General features: G+C 40.2%; 1 long non-coding RNA gene across 1 annotated transcript in view; it reads left to right on the top strand.

The window, feature by feature from the left end:
- Positions 1-14,322, top strand: part of LOC144022529 (uncharacterized) — a 36,843-nt gene extending 22,521 nt beyond the window's left edge. The window contains exons 3-4 of the long non-coding RNA XR_013284352.1: positions 14,099-14,126; positions 14,205-14,322. This is a non-coding gene — a long non-coding RNA (uncharacterized LOC144022529). The remainder of the gene's footprint in view (positions 1-14,098; positions 14,127-14,204) is intronic.
- Positions 14,323-15,236: the final 914 nt, after the last annotated feature.

The raw sequence follows: 15,236 nt of genomic DNA, 5'->3' as shown, positions 1-15,236 counted from the left end.
ATCAGGATGCAATACAAAGTCTTTGATAATGAACTGTGAAGTACAGTTTATGCTTTCCTTGATCTTTATCACAAGTCATTTTCTTCACAATTGAGTCTGATACACGATGACACAGAACAACCTGTACTTTCATATTATAGCCTGCCCCTGACATTTTGACCATTGTGGGCACCACAGTGATTCAGTGGTTAGCGCCTCAAAGCACAACAGAGTTCATTTTTAGAGACAGTTGAAAAAATATATACATTTTAACAAAGTTTTTGCTTATTGTTTACTAACATTATGAAATGGTCTAGAACAGGGTTCTCCAAGTTCAGTCATCGAGAGCCCCTATCCAGTCTGTTTTCCATGTTTCTCTCCACTAACACACATGATTCATGATTGGGATCGTTATCAGGCTTCTGCAAAGCTTGCTGATTAGCTGATCATTAGATTCAGCTGTGCTGAAGGACGGAGACATGGAAAACAGGCTGGATAGGGGCTCTCGAGGACCGAACTTGGAGACCCCTGGTCTAGATGGCATGAACTGATGCAATGCATCCTGGCAAAGAAAACAGACAAGAAACAACAAAGTAGCCATCATGTGCATCATGAGATGATTCTGAACGAGGATTCTGAAGAACAATATTTTGTGGCTGTCCTGTGAAAAACACGTCCTTTTTTGGGGGGGGGGATGTCTGCATTCAGCTTCGCCCCTAAACGTAAAAATAAAAAGAATTATTTTTTTGTATTTTTTTTTTTAAGGAATTTTTTTTTCCGCAGGACAGCGACGATTTCGTCCAGCAGACAAGAAGTCACATTTCATGGAAGTTAAAATGAAGTACCGAGTGAATAGACTGTTGAGGTGGTCATGATTACAACCACAGCAGCACAAAGAAGCACTTGTGATCATTAAATGTCATCTGTACCTAAACAACAGGTCCACATGAGGACACATGCAACAGAAGACAACGACGAACCAAAAGTTGGAGATGTTGCAGATGTGAGAATGGAACACATTTTTATTTTTTATATTAATGATTGGAAAACTGCAAGGACAGCAAAAACAACAGAGTGACCGCGAGTGTTGAAATAACTTCTTGCTTTCGTGGAAGTAGACAATATTCTTCGAAAGAGTGCTCAGTTTCAGCGTCCAAACGGAACCTCCATGATGATGATGAATGATCCAGCCACTGGTGTGACCCAGGGCTCTGTCTCGGGGCCTCTTCTCTTCCCCTCACTCTCACACTCAGGCAACATTTTTTTGTGTGAATTCAATCATTTTCTCTAACAGCCACAAAAACGCCTCATTGGAAGTTCACCTGAGCCAAAGCTGACACTCATTTTATCACTACTGACAACGCCAATTCAGTGTTGGGAGACGGTCTCAGCCTCCAAACCACTTTTGTTCATTAGTCATGCAAATCTGTCCCTGCTCTCATTTCTACCAATGTGTCCTATAAGGCTACTTCCTCTCAGCATTTACGCTCTCCCTCTAGGCAACATTTTCCGCGGAGCAACAACAATACATTGATCTTCATCAACTGGAACTACACTTTAATCAAATTTGACACACTATTGATCATTATTGACAACTCTCGGAAGTCAAAACGGGCAGAGTTTCAGCCACCACACTAATCGCATGCACATTGGCCATTCCTAGTATGCCCCAGGACCCTGTCCTTTGAACCCTATCCGTCATCTTCAGTGTCCCTCTTTGCAACATTTTCCGCTGAACAGTGACAAACCAGAGATCCTCCTCAATGGACCTGAGTCAATTTTAACCAACGCTACCATTTTTTAAAGTCAATTTGACAACTCCAATTGCAGCTCCTGTGGGATAGAGTAATGCTAACACATTTTCAGACCCCAGAGCGATCTCAAGATATGAGAATGAGCCATCAATCATAAAAATCTATCCCTTCTCTGGTATCCACTGGTGTAAAGCAGGACTCTGCCCCAAGTTCCCACCTCTTCAACATCTAGTCTCCCTTTAAGTAACATTTTCTTTTAACAGAGACAAACTTAGTGGACCCAAGTCCACTTTAGCCAAAACGTGCATGACAGTTCTATCTATGCAACTCCTCTGGGAACTAGAAAGGATTCTTTGAAAGAGCGGATAGGTACAGCCTCTAAACTGAGTTCAAGCACCAAGAATAATCCCTCAATGTATTTGATCCGGACCACATGTTTCTAAAAGGCTCTTCGTATTCCAAGAAAACGGCTGATCTGGCAGTTCTCTTGATACAGCAAACAAGGTGATTATGAAGTTCTATCATGATGCAGTTGGACACCTGCCTCCAAAAGTGGGTGCTTGCATCAGTTTCGCCTACAGGAAGAAAAAAAATCAGACAGCGGGACCCTGTCGTGCACCAACATTGAACGCCCGAACATCTATACACCGCTGGGAACAAATGTCCCCAATCAAATCCACAGCTACCAGGAGTAGACGCAGTGTGAGAGCCAAGACCTCCATCTGGTGGCCAGACATCTGCTACGAATGGGATGAGACTGCAATTCTGCATGGATAAAAAACTCAATCTGATGCCAAGAAAGAGCGCTGGCTGAAACTCGATGACATTGAGGATACTCTTATCTCTTTTATTTTAAACAGCACTCAACTCAAAATCCAACTGTAAATACAAGCATCTGAACAGAGAGATACCATTCACCTGCTTTTAGACTTCTATATTTCAGCATTCTTCAGAATGTCAAGATAACATTGATTCATTTTCAATTATATGATATAATGCAGGCTATGGATAAAACTGTCCATCTGCATAGCTGCTGTTATTTGATTTAGTCCTATACAGTAGTTACTAGCCGTATTATGTGATCCGCCTTGATCGCTGTAAAATTCAATCTATTCATGTTTCTGTTGTGTTTTTCCATTTTGTAATTTGAGTCCATTGCTCGTCAAGGCCTCAAGAAAAGGTACTTTTAGTGTATGTTCTGTATGTTCTAATACATACTGTAGCTGACCCTTCAGTATGACTGATTAGTTCTTTTGGAAACTAAATCTTAACATGTATGTACAATTCAAGTATTCAATATTTTCTTGAGTTTATTTGATTAATGTCAGAATAACTGGGTTTGGGGAATCAGTCTTTTTTTTTTATATTCGTAGCCTGCTGCTTCACTGTCATAAACATCAGGAATACAGCGTTTTATCACAATTATTCAACCTCATAAAATCATAAAATGCCAAGTGAAAATAAGATTTTTTCTTCTTCTTCTTCTTTGGAATCATTTCACCCCCCAAAACAAGATTTATCACATTAGAAACGACGTGCCCAGGAGACTGCTAACATGTGTTTGCCATATTGGCGCTCATGGACGCGAGCCGCCGAGTATCACCTTACTGCAAGACGTGATGCTGGCCCTTTAAATGTTGCACTTACTGTTCGGTCCAGCCACATCTCATGTCAAAGTCACTTAAGCTTTTAAATAAACTTAAAAAAAAATGCACTGAGTGCCAGCAAACCTCAAAACCCTTGTGCTTAAAATGCATAGGGGGACATTTTATTTACTTCAATGACTAATCTGCGGTTTGGCTCATCACGATTTGTGCGAAGTTTGATTTTAGTTTATACCAGGTGGAGGGATCGCTTACATTAAAATACACTAAAACATTGTTAATGGTCTTAAATATGATGGAACATGGAGTTTTTAATGTCTTCTGTACAAAAAGTCCCCTCCTTAAGACAAGGCACCAACTGTAGCTGGTTGACTCTGGACAGTCTGCTGTTTGTTAAACAACCAAATAAATATTTATTAGAATGAAAATGTCTCAGTTCTAAATTTTGCCGGACGGGCTTCACAGTTTGTCTAATTTGTATAGTACCACTCCCACATCAAGTTTCTTCGTCCGTGACTTGACAGATAAACTGGGCTAAAGTCTGCCATTTTCAAACAAAAGCACTATCGTGTCCAAGCCGAAAGGCAAGCCGAGCTTCAGTTTTAGCACAGATTAGCGTTAGCTATCAATGTTGTGTTAGCTTCTGATAAGCACCACATACGCAAACATTTGGTGAACTTGTCCAACACTGAAAAATACAACCAGTTCATTTCTATTGAAAAATCAAGACAGCAAAAGTAGGGTCAGGAAGATTTGGACTTTGTGCAATTCCTAAACTACTAAAGCAATGTGTAAAACAAGAGATTGTATAACTGAAGCAAACAAGTCACATTTAATCACTCGTAAATCACAAACGAGTGGGTTTAATGTGTTTTTATTAAGAACAAGACCATCGCCATGGGACGGATTACATTTTAACACCCTACTCGATTTCAATGGCCACATGTTTTCAGAGCTTTTCTTCTACTTTTTTTTTTTTTTTTTTCACTCTCTCACTATTTTTTTTTTTACCATGTGCCTGAGTTCTTGACACTGCGGTATTATGGTAAGTAGTCTTCGCGTTGCTATAAAGTTGCTCCTTGTTGCCCTTAGTCTCCCCCTGGATAAAAAAAACAAAAACAAAACAAAAAAAAACAAACAAAAAAAACAATCACCTTCACCAAAAATGGCAAAAATGATCAACACCGCAGACTACGGGCAGCATGACCTGGCAACGGGTAACTTTTAAGCCGTGCCGTCTTTGATTCCTCACAGTACAGAATCCTACTGAATTCTCACGAGAACCAGCTCTGATTACTACTGCGTTGTTGTGCATTTTGTTTCGTGGTTTCTTTTTAACTGAAGAAAGACGTAGAGAACTTTGCCAGATGTGAAGTAAACCGCTATAAACAGCCCAGTGAGTCACGGATGTAGCCTTTGTATCAAAACTGGATGCCGTCGTGGTCCTCTCTCGTTGATTGAAGCTGGCGTGTTCAGATTAGCCAGCAATTAGCTGTCCCCATATCGCCAGAAAAATATTTTCCTCCTATTTCCCCCCCCTATTTCCTATGCTGTGTTGTCAGGATGGAGTATTGATCCAGACAGGGAAAAAAGCCAGTTATGACACACAGAGGTTGATGATGATTCGCTTGGTGTTTAGGAATGAAGGCAATATGAGATCATGACTATATGCAGTATAACAAATTGAGGACTTGTGAAATAACAAAACAGGAATTATAAAACGTGGTACCTTCTCTCTTGTACATGTTTAAAAAAATGGTGAAGCATAGCAAGCCTTTTTGTTTTTCAAAGTAGAAAGTGAAATCCATCTATGTGCGAATTAGCAAACAGTGTACGTTAGCTTTGCAGGCCATCATTCAAACCCATGTTGAATGGGAGTCAGCACACATCTACAGCCATTAAAGTGCCACTGATTAGAATCAAATAAAGTTCAAAAGTTCTAATAGGCTTTTTTTCCTGGCAATTTGGTTTGCTTTCTAGCAGAAACCTGAAGGATAATTTCCTCTACCTTGCCTAACAGTCCCAGTTTCAGCTGAAGAGAAAGAGCCACAAAACATGAAGCATGGAAAAAGAACTGAGGGTGCATGTACAATACAGTACGTAAATTCAATATGTCTGCTTGGCGCCAAAGAAATGTTTGTCTCGGTTAATTAACAACAAATAATTAACAACACTCTTTGTTTCCATCGTCACTTGGCCTTCCTAACAACGCCCCAGAAACACACACCGGCCAAGGTCATACACTTGAGGTCATACACTCACTGTCCTAGCGTGTTACTGTATAGCTTCTTTTTAATTTTGTTATCACCAGCAGTCAATTGTTTTTACGCTTGCACTGCCTTGGTTTTACACTACAAAATTTTGCTTTTGAAGCATAGCCTGTGCAGTTAACACAGGTTTTGTGATGGCGACAATTTGACTTGTTGACATATTGATTTGAATCCCCCTTATTGATCATGGGATGCTTTTACTGTACCATACTTTATATGGTAAAATTTAGTTAAAACATCAATTCTGACAATTGAAAATTATATCTAATGACTTTGTCTTGTGAATTTGTAAATACCAGGATGGAAAAAGAAAAAAAAAATCATGTTCCCGGAAAGAGCTTATGAGTCACTTAAACTGTCTACAAATTGCTCACAGGCCAATAATGGAGGTGCTCAAAATGCTGCACAAGACTCCAATGATGACATGTGCATGAGGGTGCTAGTGAATATTTGGAGTTCAAGTTGCAAAAAGGTGTTCCGAACACATCATTTAAGAGTTATTACCTTTTAAGTAGATGTACCACTGGATTCAACGGAGCACAGCCAAAAATGTGTCGGAGCCTTTTCTGTGCTGCGTTATGAATGGTTGGTCTGCATTTCAGGATGTGGCTTAGGGAAAGTTTAATGAGTTTGCCGTTCACCTCGTGGTCCTCCTATATCATGGATTTAGTGCTGTACATCAGTAAATAGGTAGGATATAGAACAATAACATAAAACAAAATGCAGGACATAAAATGCTGTTTACAAAAAAACGTTCCTAAAGGGATTATCAAAAGTCATGAATGTGTTTTTTGAATGACAAGAGCACAGCGCGGGGGAGCGTGACTCTCCCAATCGCACGTTGTTTCTTTTGGAACGCTACTAGGTTTACCTTGCTTTCTTGATAGGTGTTTCACATTGCTCGGCAGAGAACCACCGCCATTCTACATCACTACACACAGAATGCGTTGCGACGTAAATAACAATGGCGGCGTACGTCCGAATAATGTTTCTATAAAATGTATTAAACTGGAAATGATTTTTGAATAATGAATCTCATAGTTATGTTAGTAACAACCAATACTGAGCAAACCTCTCATGACAGCCGGGGTTCCTTTTAAATAGGCTACCAAGCGTAGGATATTAGGCAAAGAGAGCAAGAGAAGCAGCAGCACCGAAAAATTTATGGGACCCCGCAGGGACAGTCACAGTGTTTGCCAAATCCTCCATTGCGTCCAGTTAGAGAGAGCATCATTAGATCACTTTGGAGTTTGAAGGCAGTCAGTCTAATAATTTACAGGTCCTCAGGCCCACCATGGAGAGTGTTGTAGTTGGCCAAATCACCGTTCCCTTCACCACAGTTAGGGCCAGGCAGATAGAGAGGAAGGTTTGCAGTAGTTAAACAGCCAAGGGTCAGAAGAGTTCACGAGAGAAGCATGAACCCTTCGAACCCTGGTGTACACCAAACTTACAGACATGATGACTTGAGAGTTGGTTCTTGGTCCATTTGCAAACAATATCTATGTTATTCCCCTCATCACAATCAAGTGTGAACCCTTTGAACCCTGGTGTGTCACAAACATACAGACCAAGAATGCCTTAATATCACTTCAATCCTCTGAAACGGTGTATATCAAACATTAGGGCTGGGTATTGCCGCCAACCTCACGATACGATACGTATCACGATACAGGGTCCACGATACGATACGTATCGCGATACATATGTATCCCAAATAAGACACTTTCTTTCTTTTTTTTTAACAAAATATAGGAAAATTGGTACACTGAGAGACGTGCCATGTTAAGTTTATCAATAAATAAATGTTGACATTTTTCCTTTGCTTTCATTTTTCTTAGCAAGACACAGTGTCCAATCTTCGGTGAGCTATTTTTGTATTAATTGAAGGCAATTAACTTCAAAGATGCTGCTGGTTTTGATTTTTTAGGTACAATGCAAGCCGCAAAGGCAAACGTGAACTGCCGATTTAAAGTTAACGAGCAATATCGATTCTGACGCCTGCGTATCGATACGTGTATTGTGATGAGGCCCGCAACGATATATTGCCGTATCGATTTTTTGAGCACACCTCTATCAAACATGGACCAAGATACTTCAAGCGGTATTTTGGTCCATTTGCAAACAAACTCCTGTCCAATTTTTATGATCATGGCATAAAGTGTGAACCCTTTGAACCCTGGTATGCACCAAACATATGAACCAAGACCACTTAAATAAGTGGTCTTGATTTGTTTGCGGTCAATTCCGTTCAGCTAGTGTGAACACTACGTGGACCAAGGACAAAAACCATGGTGAAACCACAATGGAAAGTGGAGAGAATTCATGAAAAAGTCAGATGCTTTCGACTACAACATTTTGTTTTGAGATCAAAGGATTCAAACATTTTAGCTTTAGGTATTTACATCTGGATCGGATACTCAACGATGGCACCTTTTTGTATGAATCAACTTGGAAAGCCTCCATGACAAAACAGGAACGAGGTATCATATCTGTACAATTGTTGCATTTTGATGTTGCCCAACTTGTTGATCTTTCTACTTTACATTGCCATCAGATTGGCAGATGTCCAATTCTGATTCCTGTTTCGTATCTGATCAAGCCCGATTTCACGGATTTGCTTATCCCGCCATTGCAAGCAAGTCAATTGAACCCTACTGTAGAAAGTACAGCGCAAGATAATTCGATCAACGTTTCCATTTCAACATCTGGAGGGACAGGTCAGTCATTCTTTGCAAGCACAAAGATGACGTGTTTATTTTTTCACGATCACCTTGAGTGTGGTCGTTAAATGACTTTAAATGATGTTGACCTGCACGGGTCTTTGCAGAGCCTAATTTCGATGATTAGTCAGTTTTCCATCGCAGTTACCAGGACTTCTTGCCAGGACTTCATCTTCTTCGTCCAACTTTCGGTCCACTCCGTAAAGCGGTCATTGTGGCCTTCCACCGCCTCCTCTTCTGGCAGCGTTCTCACAACCACTCAAAAGTACCTACCTCAGAATAGGTCGTGAAAATGAAATGGCCGTGAAAAGTGGTCCACTGGGGGTAGTTTCCTCACAAATATGTGAGCTGGCCCGAAATGGCATTTCTAAGCTGGGAAGCCATAAAAGGCAACCTTCGGGATCATTTCTTCTGTGATGTAATGTAGGTTAGATACTAGTGCTGTCAAAGTTAAAGCGTGAACTCATTTATTAATCACAAAAAAATTATCGCATTAATCATGATTAATCACAATACAGTATTAATTTTGACCGCAGATTATCTTTATCTTGACAACGGTGTTTACTTTTAAGGTAGCACAGGTTGTGTTTGAGCAATAAACATAACTACATGCATTAAATTACAACATTAAATACATGTTTACCTATGACATTCAGAATATTTGTTCTAGTCGAAATATTTTTCATCATCGTTTTTATTTTTATTTTCTATTTTTATTTTAAATGCAAGTAATTAACTGATTGGAAAAAAAGAGGAGGAAGAGAGAGTGCAGTGGGTCAAAAATCCTCATAACATCCATCCATTCATTTTCTTAACCGCTTAGTCCTCACAAGGGTAGTGGGGATGCTGGAGCCTATCACAGCTGGCTTCGGGCAGTAGGCGGAGTTCCCAGACATTACATTCATACAAGAAGGAACATTGAAAAAAATTGCCCAGAAACATGTCAATTATAGAAGCAAAGGAACAAATTAGCGCTTTAAAAAGAACATTTTGATGCCTAAATCTAGACAATAAAAGCTGATTTGATGCATTACCATCCACAGAAAGTAGTATTAAAAATTAAATAACAGTGATGTGCAGGCCAATCACAGGGCACACAGACGAACAACCACTCACAAGCACACCTAGGGACAATTCAGAGCGCCCAATTAACCAATGGCTGGTTAATTCCAAAGACATGCATGGCGCATGTCTTTGGAATGTGCAAGGGGACCAGAGTACCCAGAGAAGACCCACGCAGGCACGGGGAGATCATGCAAACTCCATCCAGGAAGGCCGAAGCCTGGACTTGATCTTGCATCCTCAGTACTGGGAGGCGGACGTGCTAACCAGTCATGCGTGCTGCCATCCTCATAACATTAAATGTCAAAAGAATTAACAGGTGCCTTTCAAATTTGGCGGGCAAAAAATGTTGATAAAAAGCCTTTTCAATTAAGTGATTAATCATGATTAATAAAAATTTTCAGATGTGATTAATCTCATTAAAAATTGTATAATTTGACAGCTACTCAAACAAGGTTAGAAAGTAAGTCTTTTCTCAGGCGGGATTACAAAAGAATACTTTTCTTTTCTCCAAGATAAAGACGAAAAAACGATAGTCCAATTCGTGCTTGGCTATAGGGGGCGCTATAATCTCAAACAGTATGTAGATTGACTTAGACTCCCGATACTTGGATTCCAAAGAGTTTTCGCAATAATCATGATATATTACCTCTGTATCTACAAGTTAGCTGGCTATTAGAAGAACAGACATCTTTACGTTAGATCTTACATTGACTCATTCTGCTGCAACGTTACTGTCAGAGTGTCGTCTCCTAATGTACGCAGAAACGGCCACAGCTTGCGCCAATTTGGCCACGTTGAAAAAAATTTCTTGTCAGCCCTCCACTACTCCCAATGGCTCTTTTGTCAAGGGCATGACCTTAGCTTAGCTTAGCTTAGCTGTATGACCTTTTTTAGTGCTGTTTTTTAGTGCTCTACTGCAAACAATTTTAAACTAATAATTTTAGGCGACATATTATGAAAAATTAACTTTTAGGTGTCTTGTAAACAAATAGTTGGGTCCCTAAGCAGAGAGTGTCCCTTTTTATTTCAACTCTCCTGCTGTTTTTCTTTTACACAATGCAACATGTTAAATCAACGGCTAACCACAATTGTAAGTTATATGTGTTGTTTGGGTGTGTTTTGTGTCCACAAAGAACAGATTCAGTTGGGATCTCATTCTTTTGTTTTCAAAACAGTGAAAGAAACAAGTTGAACTCTCCCTTGCCATCCACGTCGACCTCCTCTTGCACAAAACTCCGTCATGGGCCAAAATACACTACTGGCCCCAGCGATAGGAATTCTGGCCCTAAATGTTCCAACATTTTCACTTGCTCTTGTTACAACCCTTGGCAGAATAATTTTAGACGGTTTCCTTTCATAAACATTGGTGCATTGGTAGATATGTTGCAGGGGAGAGCTCATGTCAAAGTTAAAAGTTGTCAAATTTACTGACAACTTTTATTTATAGAGCTAATTTAAAACAACAGAATCAATCCAAGGCACTTTCTAATCAACCAATGAAATGAAGCATCAGGAGCAACTATCAAGTATCTTGCCAAAGGACACTTGGAGGATCAAACGTGCAACCCTTAGCATTGGTCGATGACCACTCAACCACCTGAGTAGTTTTAGTCGACTATAAATCATTTTATAGCATTTTAGTCTCTATTTTAGTCCAAGAAAATGTTGCACTCTTTACCTGCAGATGTGAAAGGGGGTGTGTCAATGTGTGTCACATGACAGTGTCATGGTGACAGATTAGCAGAGGCAGGATTTTACAAAAAAAATATATATATATATAGCGTAAATATATATAAAATATAATATATATATATATATATATATATATATATATATATATATATATATATATATATATATATATATATATATATATATATATATATATATATATATATATACTGTATATGTATATATATAAGAAGATGGAATAGCCTGTGTCTGGATGAAGAACAGTCATCTCTTCCCGGGCGCTCATCCTTTCACAAATTTGGCACGACTATGAAAAGGAGGCTCCTCGCTCAAAGAGCCTGCTTTCTCACAGAGATCAGGATGGAGAAGTGGCTTTTTCCCAGAGGCCCCCGGGCCTCTTTTAGGCTGCGTCTAATGCCAAGACAGGTTCCAGGTGGTCTTGTCGTTGATCCTCGCCAGCCTGCATCCCTTGGAAAGATCAGCCGGCGTAATCGCTTGTGTTTTGTAGGCTGCTCAGAGGAAACAGTAGCGCCTCGCTTCCCCTTATGAGGCATGACCTCAGCAGTGGCAGCTCGCAGCCTCACTGTGACACGGACCTCCCAGCAAAAATGCCCCTCTGTCATCCCTATCTAATCGAAAGGGCAGCAGATAGGCACTGAAGATGGGATGCCGCCAGATAGAGGAAAGGGTGAACACTGGTTCCATTCAGCCACGGAACATTGCTGGCAAGAGGCACTCTGGCACTCAACCCATGTCTTCAACTTGCTGTTTATATTACCGACTAGAAGTGGTGGGAAGTAACTAACTACAAATACTTTGTCACTGTACTTAAGTAGATTTTTCATCTGTACTTGAGTTTTTTTTGTTTGTTTGCTGTACTCCCGACATTTGAAAAGGGATATCTATGCGTTCCAGTCCGTATGTTATGAAAATAGGCTCATTACCATTTTCAACTACTGCTGACGATGACATGATGTAAAAAAAAAAAAAAAGGGGTGGGGGGGTGGAGGGTTTTTGGTAAACATAGTGGAGAAAGTCAAACACAGTTGAGATATTGATTGAGATTTTGTGGTCAAAAACATGGACAGTGGTGACATGGAGTAACTTGAACCGGGGATCATTAACCACAACAACGGCAACAGAGAATTGTTCGATGTTGTGGGCGCCATACAAGAATGACTCACGGCAAATAAATTGTGTGTTGTGCTGGTCTAAAAACCACCAGCTTCTGGCCTTCAAAAAATGTCAAGATAATCTAAAAACTACATGTAAGGAACATTGTTTTTTCAGTTGTGATTTTCAGCCAATTCAACATTTTTTTGTTACTCAGTTCATAACGTTAGCATGTTGTTTTGATGCATTGAAGTCAAGCAAACACTATTAATCGATTATCAAATTAAGTAAATTCAATGCGAGACCTTGTTTAACTTAAAATTGCCCAAATCATTGGAATTTCAGTCTTTCAGCAGTAAATATTGTTAATTTTTTATAGTCCTCCATTAAAGCAAACTTAATGATGTTTGTGTTGGTATTTTCAACATCTGTTTTTACTTTGGAAAACAATAATCTACATTTTTGCTGACTTTCTGGCGTATGTTATGGACCTGTAGCTCAATCATAATTAACTCATTTGCTCCTAAAAATGTATAAATACGTTCTATTTTAAATGTTTTGAGTGTCCTAAAGACATATTTATGTTTATGTTTTATTTTTATTTTTTATGCTAGAGCAGACAGAAGGCTTTGATGCAGCCTCTCAACTGCAGAGAATGGGTGAATCAATGGTAGTAATTACAAAAATGGCCAGAAGGTGGCAGCAGAGTATGATATCAACCAGGGCCATGTTGAAAACCAGCTGTTTTCCCACAATTCGAAACAGATTTGTAAATAATGATGAAATTTACCTATACTCTAACCCCGGATTTACACCGGATGCGGTTGCGGTGCGGTCCGGCGACGCAAGCAATTAGATTCCATTCATTCGAATGGTGCAGTTTACACCGCTTGCGGGTGCGTTGCGTGTCGACTGCGTCTGAGCTGCGGCGTGCCGCAAGCCTTCCGCAAGGATAGACCTATTTTCTATTTTTGCCGGACGCCGCAGCGGTAGGCCTCCGGCAAATGGCAAGCTCGCACAAAACACATTGAGCGGGACAGGAAGACCGACGCAGTTTCAAAATAAATTTTCGGTTGCCTTTCAGAATAAAACACTCGCCAGCTCCTATTTCGCAAGCTTTTCAGCAAAACGTGACGTGGGCGTCGCCGGGCCATGTGCTCATTCACGGTTTAGACGCCAGCGATCATGGACGAGGAGAGATTTATATTGGAGGTGGAAAACCACAAAATAATATATGACACGGCACATCCTTTTTATAAGGACAACCAAAAAAAGGATGCTGCATGGAATCTCATAGCAGAAGAAGAAGAAAAGGTTAAATCAAAAGAAGTCCACCTCTCTTTCTGCTTCTCTGTTGAGCACAGACTTTCTGTATGTTTGTCGTCGACTCGTCGTGAAATGCCACATGATCGCGCGCGCGGTCCCGCTAGACACGTTGGGAAGTGGGCGGCGACGGAGCTGCCGGACCGCAGCTGTGCGGAGCCGGTGTGGATTGACCAAAAAATTGACGCAACCGGAGCACGCAGTCAAGACGCACCGCACCGCAACCGCACCGCAACCGCACCGCAACCGCACCGCAACCGCATCCGGTGAAAACCCGGGGTAATGCTAATTGCTGGAAAATGGAAACAGATAGACATATATTTTTGTTTTCCTGATGATAGAAGAGACTCTAATCTTTCTTTTCGTAGGTTCCATGTTTTTATAGCAAAATAACGCAATATTCTGTGGGCCTTGCAAAATGAGTCAAAATCCAGTAAAACAGTCGGTTGCGAAGGGGGTTGGCTTCAGTGAAAATGGCTGGAAGTGAATTAATTAATTCACATTTGTGCATTTTCTTCACTGACAATTAGAAATAATGTCCGGATTTTAATTCTTCTCCCTTTTTTTCCCCCCAACAGAAGTATCTGTACTTCTACTTAAGTATATGTGAGTACTTTGGTCATCTCTGCCAGCCAGCTACTGACATTCAACTCTGTAACCCCTTGCCAATGCTGACTCATTCAGATGTCGGGATGCAGCAAACATCATGCAAAGACATCACCAGCTCATCTGTGGACTTTGGAATTAGAGGAGAGGCTTGTCTTGGATGGAAGAAAAGAGTGCTTACAAAGAAGCTTGGTACATAAAAGTGGGGTGAGTAAGTTCAATTGAATCAGTTGATTTCTTTCAGCCAACTAGATTTCCAACTAGATCAGCCAACTAGAAGATTTTACAAATGTGATAATTTGTGTTTTAACCAAATCTTGGTCTCAACTAGTCTTTTCTTGATGAGTCCAAATCTTGGTTTATGTTGACTCCTTACCTCTCAAAGTCTTGGTATTAGCTTAATCTCATCTTTGCTTTTGACTTGGTCTCAAACGATATTGGTCTTAACCTGCTTTGGTTTTGGTTTTCATATTAGCTACGGTATACACAATAACATTTCTGTCTCAGCTCAGTGCAGCTCCTCATTGTTAGACAGGCCTACAATATTGTTCCATTAACGTCACTTTAAATTATGGTTGTTTATACTGCCATGCTCATTTAATAATTTCCCGATGAGCAGACTAAATACTATCCAAATCTTAAGAAAAAAAGTTTTAACTCAATCACCGAGTTCACCTGGAGGACTTGATGAGGGACTTTTCCATAATGAATGAAGTTTTCTTTTACTTAGACCAGTCGTGGCTCACAGACCGATCGTGACGATGTGCTTAACGAGGTGCTTAAAAACAACATGTACAATCACTTAATCTCCATTTGGGTCGTATCAATGTGATCTTATCATGTTTGTCATGATTCACAGCGCTTTCCTCACATTTTTTATTTTTTTTTTCTCAGTCCAGTGAGTTCTTGAAACAGGCGGCGGTATCGCCGTATACAAATGAGGTGTGGGTTACAGATAAAGATGGGAGCTCCTGGCTGTCTTTACTCTTTCCAGTGCTGACAAATGGAAGGAGAAAAAATGCCTTTCCAATGAGTTATGTGTCCTCTGTCAATGAAATAACACTTGGATGGTGTTACAAAGTGGCTTTTAAGTTTAAAGATAGTGAAAGT

Source organism: Festucalex cinctus, chromosome 7 (assembly GCF_051991245.1).
Source record: "Festucalex cinctus isolate MCC-2025b chromosome 7, RoL_Fcin_1.0, whole genome shotgun sequence".
NCBI classification, from domain to species: domain Eukaryota; kingdom Metazoa; phylum Chordata; class Actinopteri; order Syngnathiformes; family Syngnathidae; genus Festucalex; species Festucalex cinctus.
Note: the sequence above shows the minus strand (reverse complement) of the source record. Positions and strands in the feature narration are given on the sequence as shown.